Here is a 10,540-nt window from a genome sequence, read left to right on the forward strand (position 1 = left end):
TTCCTCAACCCTATCAAAATGGCCAGAGGTTACATTTGCTAGCTTTTCTATAGCTAATTCCCAAGATGGCTTAGAATCGTTAGCTAATGGTTTACTTTCTAATTCCCAAGATAGAGGTGATTTAGCTAACATTTCTATTGCCAATTCCCAAGATGGTTTAGATTCAAATTGGACGCATTTGGGTTGGTAATCATAAAAACATGGAGAATCACTATATGCACATTGATTATCCCAACCATAAGTACAAGAATTGCCCCAATTAGGACCATATTCATCAAGATAAGGATTGCAATGCCCAAATTCATTATAATAATCCATATTTTGTACTTGCCTACATGTATAAATAGCATGATAACCTCCACACAAGTCGCAAATCATATGATTAGAATTAAAAGTATTAACATTTCTCTTTTGCTCAAGCATATTCATTATGGTGTCCATTTGAATTTTTAAAGTTATAACATCAAGTTTAGCCTTTAAGCACTTCAAATCATCTTCAAATGACATATTTTTGGTAATTTCTTGGTTACCTCTATCCATGGATCCATTGCCGATCTTCCACTTCTCATGCATTGTTCTCCAAATTGACCTACCCTCCTCATTACCTAAAATTACTTTTAAACAATTTAAGAGCAAAATTAGTAAGAACAATAGGTGATAAAACGCATACACACATAAAAATAAAAATAAAATAAAATTCAAGACTAGCACAACAAACTAGACTACTAAAATATTTAAATTAATAAAGTTGCTCTTCACACCGATATTGCCACAAATCTTCCCTGGCTCAGCATAAAAAACTTAACGTGCGTGGGGTATACATATACAATTAGCTCATCCACAATCAAGTTTTACATTTATAAATCCTAAATACCCCACAAGCGATTTATCGCAAGTATATGAATCGTGAGCGAGTATAGGGTATTAAGGGTCGATCCCACAGGAAAAATTGCAATTACCGGTGCTTTTCGAACTCCTTTATTACCTAAACTACCATAAATATAAAATTAATGAAAATAGCACAAGAAAGCTCCTAGAGATATGGAATTCCTTACTACTCTTGCAAGTGAACTTACCGGTTAAGTGAATGTTATTATCTTTGCTAGTTATGGCATAATTTCCTAATGTATGTGAAACCTACTCTCGTAGTGAATTAACTATACTTGTAACTAAGCCATACCTTTTCTCGTGGTTATGAATTAACTACAAGTTCATTTCTTCTATGAAATTGCATGAAACAAGTCATTAAAGCCACAAAGGTGCTCCTCTACTCTCGTGAGTGAACTCCCTAGGTTTATCATTTTCTTGAACTAGTGTTAAATTTCAATTCATGCCATTTGATGATTGAATCATTAAACCTACAAAAACATGAAATTTTTACCATAAAAATCTGTAGAACTACAATTTTTCACACTTAAACCACAAAATGCATTTTCACTAGAATCTTAGTTTATTTGCTATAAAAGTAACTAAAACACATCAAAACTAACTAATAAAACAAACTAAAAACACGTAAAATATATACTTGTCAATACCTGTTTTGACTGCAAATATACAGGTCAATTAGTAGTTTAGAGCATATATCAGGTCGATCCCACGGAGAACGATTCTTCAAGTACTGAGTCCTAACTTACTCTATTATTTAGACTAACAACCAATTTAAGCAAGAGAAACTATAATTACTACTACCCACAAACTTTAACTAGATAATTACAAGATAGCAAATGGAGAAAATTCACCAAATACATGAGTCTAGGGATGTAGATTCCACTTATGGCATAAACAATACAAATGAATAGATTTATCTCTTGTTACAACCCTTGTTTAACTAGGGATTCATTTCCAACATTACCAAATCTCATTCTCATGATGAAATGGCCTAGAATAATCTAGTTTTTCCTATTCTCATGGTGAATAAGTTCTACTCTTGTTTCCTTCATAAAATGCAAGTTTCATCCACTCAAGTGTACCTCTATTCTCATGAGTCTACTATTCAAGCTCTACTCATGTTGTTCCATCATTATTATCAATTTTCATTGAATAATAACAACTAAGAGCTTGTTATTGGTGATCAAACAACAACAAGTGATAAGCATGCACAAATAGACAAGTTAATACAAGATGTAACAAGTGTAAATCGTATTCACTTCATATCAAATAGCCATAAGTTTCATCTACTCCCTAGATTTAGAAATTTAGCTACTCATACAAAATATAACAAGTAAGTTCATAGCTTCATTGCAAAAACACATCATGAATCACAAGTAAAAAATAGATAAAGAAAGCTTAACAAAAGTAATGAAAAAGCTCCCAATGATCTTCAATTTCTTCAACAAAATGGTGTACAATGAAGTCTCTAATTGTTCTCACAAAAAGTGCTAGTTAGAGAGAACAAGACAAGACTAACTTTTAACCTCTCATGGTAAAATCTGATATGAGCTAGTTCTAATATAATCTACTGTCTCTTCTAATGATTCTCACATCTAAAAATATTAAGAGAGTCAAAAAGTGGTTTTGGACAAGACATAAAGCCTCTTTTCTCTTCCTTTTTGCATCAGAAGCGTGTGCAGCCGAAATTCTCTCTCCAACTATAGCTGAAAAGTAGTGTGAAAAAAAGCAAATGGCTGAGCAAATTGCAAAACTCAGGCTATAATACGTGACCAGAGAATACGCGACTACAACCCACGTTTTCTCAAGTCGCATATTCACTTCTGTGAATTTGGCCTCGCTTCAATGGATATTTTCTCTATGATGGAAGCCGAACTAGCTCTTGTGAAAAATATGAAAGTTGTAGCTCCTTGAGTTAGCTTTCCAATGCTTCAAGAATCATCCACTTTGAAGCTCTATCGACTGAGATATGATCAAAATACCATCGACTAGTCAATCCCCTATTTCAGCTCTCGACCATACAAATAAGCTTCTATGTTTTGACCTTTTAATTAGGAAAACAACTGAATTGGAATTCAATGTCTTTATACCAAATGTAGGTATATCACTTAGCTTCAAAATGGTATAAAGATCACCTCGATCCGATCATTGTAGCTCAAGATATTGCCGAAATACGAAACTATGTCAAAATTGTCTTCACTTGCATTTCTTCATTTGAATGTTTTGCACTTCATGTCTTCTGTTAACTACTTCAAATCATCAATTATCATCCAATTATCTTCTCAATCACACCCTTTGATGATTGAATCATTAAACCTACAAAAACATGAAAGTTTTACCATTCAAATCCATAGAAATGCAATGTTTGCCATTTAAACCACAAAATGTACATTTTTACCAAAACCCTAGTTAATTAGTTATAACACTATTTAAAATACATGAAAACTAACTAATAAAATATACTAAAAACACATAAAATATATACTTGTCAAATACCCCACACTTGAACCGTTGTTTATCCTCAAGTAATAAAAAATACAAACCAACAATGATCCAACATTTTAAAAATAAACATATGTGCACAAATCAACTTTATTTCCTCAAAACAAGGTAAATAACGATTATGTAATCACTCACTTAATCTCAAGTACTCATAATATCAAATAAAAGAGATCCAATTATACTATAATTTTGGCTAGTTCAACTCAATTCCTCATCCTTACCCAATTTTACAAACAAGTAACTTATATGGCCAATAAAATGCTTCCTAAACCCATGATCATCTTCTTATTCAACTTAGGGAGGGAGTTATTTATATAATATATCTAAATATTACTCAAGTTGTAAAAGTGCCTTTTGATGCGAGAATCGACATTTTTAGATGAAAATCACCGGTTACTCAACAGTTTACATACTCAACTTGCCTTCTATATTCTTAATTCAAGTACCGTTTTACGCGAAAGTCGACATTTGTAGATGAAGACTCCCGGTTACTAAGTACAAGAACCATTGGAGTAGAATAATTCTTATTCTCTTTTCCTTTTTCCTCTTTTTCTCAAATTTTTTTATTTCATTTTTTTCATCATTTTTTTCCTTTTTCTACTTTTTTTTCTCTTTTAAGTAAGATAATAAACATTCCCTCAAAAGAATAATCATGAGAAGAGTATTGCAATTATTGATCATATTTATCACTTAACTATGTAAAATCGAGTAAAGAGAAGAAATTTTACTAAATATGCAAAATGTAGGTATAATTTTCTCCACTTTACTAGATATACTTTCCTACAAATGCAAAAATTATAATCACATAATAGTCATTTTCAAGTTAAATGAGAAAAGAAGTCCTAAAGTCACATATATCTATCTCAAAAGTAGAAAGAGTTTGAGATACTAAAGATGTGGAACTTGTTACCTTTTGGATAAAATTGAAAAAATTTTAAACCTTTTGGGCCAAGTTTGTAATTTTGGACAAGATTTTGGAAAAATTTTGATAGAGTTTCCCCTTAAAATTGGACGAAACTCCCTGCCAGCAAATCCAAAAGAGACAACATTTAAGCACAAGAAATATTTCCAATAACATGTCTAAACATTAAACACAAAAATACTACAAGTGCCACACATTTCCTCCCTCACACTTAAAATACACATTGTCCTCAATATGTAGGGGAGGTAAAACAAGAAAAGATAGAAAAAAGTACTCCCAAGTGCAATGGTTGAGATCCAGATCAACCATGAATCACGAGCCGTCACCAAAATACATAAAATCTACTAACACTGTTCCAAAGATGAAATGGAAAAGAAAAAGGACAAGTTAAACATCTGTCAAAAGGGAGTTTAAAGGGAACGAGAAACGAAGGAAACAAAAGATGAATCCAGAGGTGCAGCTTCAATCATCCTCTTCGTCATCATCCTCATCGCCCGTGGCAGGTGGATGGATGCCTAGATAATCTTCAATGCGGAGTAGGCGGGTACTCATTCCGGCAAGCTAATTTTCAATGGTGTCCAAGAGTCCAAAAAGTCGTTGCCAATTGGATTGAGAGGGATGCACCGGCGGAGGAGGTGGTGGTGCCACAGTAGACGGCTCGGCTTCTTCTTGGCCATGGCGCACCTTTTGTCGCCGTTCTCGAGCAGGGCGAGGGATGTTCTCCGGACCAATACCTAGACGACGAAAGATAAAAACCGATAATTCGGTTCTTGGTGTAACAAATTCCTGCCTTAAACCATACAAATTAATCTCAAACACTCGAACACCAAGGAAAGTAGACGAGGAAATGGCAATTTGAACGACGTCGTCCGCCTTCTAGCCGTAGACCTGATATGGCTAATGATGATGTTCGGCAAGGGAATTCAAGTGTAGGAGGAGTCCCGATTATGAAACATGTAGTCGAGAAAGTAGATGTCGCTCTTTCGAACCTCCGTATGCCCCGTCTTCTTGGGTATGACATTGTGGACCATCATATAGATAATGAGACGATGGCGAGGTTCGAAAACACTCGCCAACATTGTCTCCTTCCTCGAGGACCGAAAAGATTGATACTCGAGACCAAACCTATTCATAGCATGTGATGGATCCCACCACCTATTTGGTGTGACGAATCCCTTCTTCAAATCAATTGCCCCGCCTTGGTCACTACACCCCAAGATAGCAGTCAGGCACTCCCGTGACATGACGATACATCTCCCACGCACCCAAGACTCCACCATCTCACCACTGTGGCGTGCCTTGAACTCGATATTGGCCTAGAACTCACGCACCAATTCCGAGAAATAATGAGTCGACAAGGTGAGAATCGGCGCCCAACCAAATTGATCGAATGCCTCCGAGATGCGATAAACCATTTCAACTTCTGGACTCACGTGCATCTCAAAAAGGAACTCCAAATCAGCGTGCTCCTCGTGCCACTCTTGATTCCTCCAAGTAGAAAACCTGACACTGTCGAAGACTGACTCTCCAACACCACGAGAAGTGCCCTCACCTAGTTGTCTTCTAACCGGTTGAGGAGAAGGTGACCTCTCATCCTCACTTACTTCTACCTCCTCACTAACCTCCATATCATCACTACTGGAGGATGAATACACCACTTGCTTTCCTCTTGCCATAATACCTAAGAAAAAGAATGCAATTATCCACATGTACGAAGACATACTTCATATTTTTGACTAAGTAACATGAATTGACTCAAATAACCACAAATACATCCCTCTATGCCATAAGAAATCAAATAAATATACTTAAATGACCACTATTTTGATGTACGAGACAGGACATAGTCAAAATGTCAAAAATTACTAAATTTACCAATCTATCAAAATAGATCACAAATACATCCAAATCACTAAAAATAGCACTAATCATGATTATAGTAGCCAAACTTTAGCAACAATAATGCACATTTAGCTATAAACATGGTTCAGCAAGAATTATGCTAATAACTCACAAAATTTATCAAAATTACTCACTAAACACAATGTACATGCCAAAATATCATCACTCAATCAATTGAAACAATAATCAACCATCAATAATGGTCCAATAACCATCTAAGCTACTTTTTCAATTTTTTTCAAATATAGCAATTTTCAAAAGTGAACAACTAATAATCCGTTAATTGCTACTTTTAAACATCTAAACATGCTTAAACAATCATAATAAACATAGTAGAGGCTATAAACATCCATAATATGCATCAAAGATTCGTAATTAGAAAATGTCAGAAAATTTAGGAAATTGAAAAATATCAACTTCTAAAATACAAAAATTTGATGAAGAAACTTACCCCAATTATGTAGTAGGATGTTTGGAGATGATGATTGTGCTAAAAGCCCTATGAAATTCACTCCAATTGACCTCAAATTGAAGAATTTTCAATCAAAGAACCCTAGCCCCCAGTCTTCTTGGAAACCGATTTGTAGGTGTTTATCTTGAATTTCAATCGGTTAGAAAGGCTCTAGGATGATCAAAAGATGTTGGATTGATGTTTTTTTAGCAAGAAAATGGAGTAACAATGAAAAATTGAGAATTGGTATGGAGAAGAGTAGAGAAAAAGCGGCTGGTTTGGAGGATAGAAGAAAAAGAATGAAAGAAACTCGCATTTTCTGCATTTAGTACCAAGGATAGAATACGCGACTTGGAATACACGACTTCAAGTCGCGTATTCTCAAGACACGTTTTCTGTTGATTCGGTGCGGATTTGAATACGCGACTTCATTTTCTTCTATGACAATGCGGAATTGAAAACGCGACTTAGGCAATACGCGACTTGAAGGCGCGTATTGCCTCGCGTATTGCCTGCAGTCACGTTTTCATCTAAAATTTTTGCAGAAACTTCCATTTCTCAAAATTTATACACTTTACCCCAAAAATTTAAAATGCATCCTAAATCATTCTTTTACCAAAATTATCATTGCATGCACATGTAAAATGATCGAAACATGCATTTTACCCCTTTATAACGGATCAAACACACATCTAATACAAATCGATGGGTTGAGTTTCTTGATCAAATTTCGTCTTTTCCACCTCAAATGGTCATCTTTGTCTCCATTTACCAATCCTATAACACAAATATAACAATCTAACTTAATTACATGCGTTAAACATAAAATCATACCAAATTAATATCTTTAACAAAAACATTGGGTTGCCTCCCAACTAGCGCTTTTGTTTCTGGTCGTTGGCTCGACTCAAAAGGTTTGGATCTTTTTATGTCTTTGGGGAGTCATTTTCTCCCCATGGGTCGAAACTCCCAAGCCATTCCACCGTGTGACGAGCCGTGCATGTATCACCATCGTCCAACTTTCTCAAATGCCAAGGAGGAGTATTAGACTTGTCATATAAAGGCTTGACTTCACTTTGAAGTAGAATTTGCTTGCCTTTTTCGAGTCGTCTTAACTTTTCACCTATTCCTTTTTGGAATGGCAAATTTATTAAGTTAACTTCCATCTTTGTTCTCGCCTCCCTTGCTCCTACACCATTGAAGTTAATACTAAGGAGATTTATAGATTTCACATCTTCACTCAATTCCTGGTTACCTTTTTCCTCACATGGCATATTAGAAACAAGAGCAATAGGCTCTATACCCCCTTCTTTATTAATCAAATTAAATTCCAATTCCTCATCATTAATTCGGAATATAAGCTTACCTTTTTTCACATCAATTATAGTTCGTGCAGTGGCTAAAAATGGTCTTCCTAGAATAATTGGCATTTTCACATCTTCCTCAATATTTAAGACAACAAAATCCACCGGTGTAATAGATAGCCTTACCCTCATGAGCACATTTTCTAAAATACCAATTGGATGTGTAATTGACCGATCTATCAACTACAATGTGATATTGGTAGTTTTAAACTCTTGAAGTCCCAATCTCCGGGCAACTGATAGCGGCATGAGTGACACACTTGCACCTAAATCATATAAAGCATTAGAAAAATGCAATTGACCAATAGTGTAAGGAATAAAAAAACTTCCCGGATCTCTCAATTTAGGAGGGAGTTTATTCGTAATCAATGCACTACACTCTTCTGTTAACGCTATCATTTCATTATCCACAATCTTCCTCTTTTTTGACATGATATCTTTCAAGAAACGCGCATAAGAGGGAATCTGTATAATAGCATCAATGAAAGGAATGCTAATGTGCAATTATTTAAAAATTATAAGGAACTTGTCAAACTCCCTATCCTTTTCATTTTTCTTCAACCTGTGAGGAAAAGGAATCACGATTTAACTTAGGGGGAAGTGCATCAATATCAATGACAACATGATCATTTCGACTTTCTTTCTCTTTATCAACTGCCTGCTCTTTATCTTGTTCACCACTTGAATTGCCAACATTAGGTCCCTGAACTATTCTACCACTTTTAAGAATGATAGCATTGACATGCTCTTTCGGGTTGACTTCGATTTTACTTGGCAATTCTCCAGGGTTTCTATTATTAATAGAGTTGGCGTTTTGACCAATTTGAACTTCCAAATTTCTATACATCCCAGTCAATTGGTCCAACCGTCCCTCTATTCGTTCAAACCTTTCTGATGTTCCTTTGGTAAATTTTTTCACTGTAATCTCCCAATCCGGCTTAGTATTTGTCTATTGTGGCCTCAGTTGGAATCCCGGCGGATTATTGGGTCTTTGAGGATTGCCTTGCTCATTCCATCCAAATTTTGGATGATTTCTCCAACCCGAATTATATGTATTCGAGTATGGGTTGTTTTGAGCATTCCTGTTGTAATTATTAACAAATTGAGTTTGCTCAACATCAGCACACTCATTAGAGTCGTGTTCTCCTCCACATAAGGAACAACAAGCAACATGTGCATTAGTAGAAGAACTCGGACCACATCCGATTTGACGACGTAACATTTGCATCATATTCTTCATTTGAGCACTCAACATATTGATAACATCAGTTTCAATCATACCTGCTTGTCGCCTTGGATTACCTCTTTTATTAGCCCGTTGGTAGTTGTTGTCGCCATCTCTTCTATCAAATTTTGAGATTCTTCGAGTGATTTATCCATTAAAACACTACCAGCAGCTGCATCAATAGTCATTTTAGTAGAGAAAGATAAACCGTTATAGAAGATTTGTACAATGAGCCAATCGGAAAGTCCATGATGTGGACATCTCCGAAACAATTCTCTAAATCGTTCCCAAGGTTCATACAACGATTCCCCATTAAATTGACTAAAACTAGTAATATCCGTTATAAATTTAGTCATTTTACCCGGTGAGAAATATTTATTCAAAAATGCCCTAGATAAATCATCCCAAGTGATGAAGGGGCATGAGAATGTAGCCAAATTTTAGCCTTATCCTCAATGAAAATGGAAACAACCTTAGCCTTATTGCATTTTCACTAACTCTATTCATTTTTTATTGTATCACTTATCTCCAAAAATGTGGCTAAGTGTACATTTGGATCCTCTATGGCATTACCTCCAAATTGAGATTGTTGCACCATTTGGATTAATGATAGTTTAATTTTAAAATTATTAGCATTTACCGTCAGCCGTGCTATACTTGTTTGGGATTCTTAAGTTTTCGATAGAGCGAAATCCCTTAGAACTCGCCTATTTGCTTCGTTTTTCGCCAGTTCTTCTTCAAAAGGTAACTCTATTGCAATTCCCTCTATTTGATGAATCTTTTCTTCTCGTTGTTGTGGTGTACGCCTTCTTTGTCTACGTAGTATCCTTTCAATTTTCGGATCAAAAGGTGCTACTACCCGTAATGCCCGGTGCATATACTACAAGCAAAAATAAAAGAGATTATGTAGCAATTAATGGACAAAAACTAATAAAAAACTTAATTTAACTATAAACAGTTTTAACTAGTAAATACAAATAAGGTCTAAATTAATAAAGTTAATTAGGACCTAATATTGTCGCTCCCCTGCAACGGTGCCAAAAACTTGACGGGTTTTTTAATATAAGTTCAATTTAAATCCAATTTATACGCATTTTAACTGCAAGTATACAGGTCAACTAGTAGTTTAGGGCATATATCGGGTCAATCCCACGGAGAGGGGTTCTTCAAGTACTAAATCCTAACTTACTCTATTATTTAGACTAACAATCAATTTAAGCAAGAGAAACTATAATTACTACTACCTACGAACCTTAACTAGATAATTGCAAGATAACAAATGGAGA

At 35.2% G+C, this 10,540-nt stretch overlaps 1 non-coding gene across 1 annotated transcript; it reads left to right on the forward strand.

Annotated features, from left to right (window-relative positions):
* The first annotated feature begins 9,496 nt into the window (after window positions 1–9,496).
* Window positions 9,497–9,604, forward strand: LOC113754555. Its single transcript, XR_003465238.1, has one exon. It is a non-coding gene; the product is annotated as a small nucleolar RNA R71 (small nucleolar RNA).
* The last annotated feature ends 936 nt before the right edge of the window (window positions 9,605–10,540 follow it).

Source organism: Coffea eugenioides, chromosome 11 (assembly GCF_003713205.1).
Source record: "Coffea eugenioides isolate CCC68of chromosome 11, Ceug_1.0, whole genome shotgun sequence".
Taxonomy (NCBI): Eukaryota; Viridiplantae; Streptophyta; class Magnoliopsida; order Gentianales; family Rubiaceae; genus Coffea; species Coffea eugenioides.